We start from the raw sequence: 1870 nt of genomic DNA, 5'->3' as shown, positions 1-1870 counted from the left end.
GGATCGAGGGTTTGGGGCACTTCGATTTGGAGGAACTAGAGCAGGACTTCTATCTGGAAAGAAGTTTGGAAACCCTAGGGAAAAACTAGTTAAAAAGAAGTGGAATCTTGATGAACTGCCCGCATTTTTACCAAGAGCATCCTGATTTGGCTAGGCGCACAGTGCAAAATGTGGAGACATACAGAAGAAGCGAGGAAGTTAGAAGTTAGAGGTCACAACTGCCCAAAGCCAGTTTTGAACTTTCATGAAGCAAACTTCCCTACAAATGTCATGGATGTTATTGCAAGACAGAACTTTACTGAACCTACTGCTATTCAAGCTCAGGGATGGCCAGTTGTTTTAAGTGGCTTGAATATGGTTGGAGTATCACAGACTGGTTCCCTGAAAACATTATCTTACTTGTTGCCTACCATTGTCCACATTGATCATCAGCCATTCCTAGAGAGAGGTGATGGGCCTATTTGCTTGGTGCTGGAGCCAACTTGGGAACTGACCCCACAGGTGCAACAGGTAGCTGCTGAATACTGTAGAGCATGCCGTTTGAAGTCTACTTGCGTCTATGGTGCTGCTCCCAAGGGACCACAGATCGTGATTTGGAGAGAGGTGTGGAAATCTGTATCGCAACACCTGGGAGGCTGATTGACTTTTTAGAATGTGGGAAAACCAATCTGAAAAGAACAACCTACTTTGTCCTTGATGAAACAGATAGAATGCTTGATATGGGCTTTGAACCACAAATAAGAAAGATTGTGGATCAGATAAGACCTGACAGGCAAACCTTAATGTGAAGTGTGAATTGGCCAAAAGAAGTAAGACAACTTGCAGAAGACTTCCTGAAAGATTACATTTATATAAACATCCGTGCACTGGAACTGAGGGCAAACCACAACATTCTTCAGATTGTGAATGTGTGCCATGATGTGGAGAAGGATGAAAGATTTATTCATCTAATGAAATAGATCATGAGTGAGAAGGAGAATAAAACCATTGTTTTTGTTGAAACCAAAAGAACATGTGATGAGCTTACCAGAAAAATGAGGAGAGATGGGTGGCCTGCTATGGGTATCCATGGTGACAAGAGTCAACAGGAACACGACTGGGTTCTAAATGAATTCAAACATGGAAAAGCTCCTATTCTGATTTCTACAGATGTGGCCTCCAGAGGGCTAGATGTGGAAGATGTGAATTTTCTCATCAATTATGACTTCCCTAACTCCTCAGAGGATTATATTCATCGAATTGGAAGATCTGCTCACAGTACCAAAACAGGCACAGCATACACTTTCTTTACACCTAATAACATAAAGCAAGTGAGCAACCTAATCTCTGAGCTTCGTGAAGCCAATCAGGCAATAAATCCCAAGTTGCTTCGGTTGGTGGAAGACAGAGGTTCAAGTTATTCCAGGGGTAGAGGAGGCATGAAGGATAACTGCAGGGACAGATACTCCGTAGGCAAAAGGGGTGGATTCAATACTTTTAGAGACAAGGGAAAATTATGACAGAAATTACTCTAGTCTGCTTAAGAGAGATTTGGGGGCAAAAACTCAAAATAGAGTTTACAGTGCTGGAAATTACACCAATGGGAGCTTTGGAAGAAATTTTTGTGTCTGCTGGTATACAGACCAGTTTTAGGACTGGTAACCCAACAGGGACTTATCAGAATGGTTATGATAGCACTCAGCAATATGGAACTAATGTTCCAAATATGCACAATGGTGTGAACCAGCAGGCGGCATATGCCTATCCTGCTACTGCAACTCCACCTATGATTGGTTATCCAATGCCAACAGGACTCAATAAGACTTCAGAGGTATATGTAACTGTCTGTTTTCATAATTGCTCTTTACATTGTGTGTATCAGACAAGATAG

The 1870-nt window shown here is 42.1% G+C and overlaps 1 pseudogene; it reads left to right on the top strand.

The window, feature by feature from the left end:
- The first annotated feature begins 1 nt into the window (after position 1).
- Positions 2-1870, top strand: LOC102810626 (annotated as a pseudogene).

Source organism: Chrysochloris asiatica, unplaced genomic scaffold (genome assembly GCF_000296735.1).
Source record: "Chrysochloris asiatica unplaced genomic scaffold, ChrAsi1.0 scaffold00111, whole genome shotgun sequence".
Classification (NCBI taxonomy): Eukaryota; Metazoa; Chordata; class Mammalia; order Afrosoricida; family Chrysochloridae; genus Chrysochloris; species Chrysochloris asiatica.
Note: the sequence above shows the minus strand (reverse complement) of the source record. Positions and strands in the feature narration are given on the sequence as shown.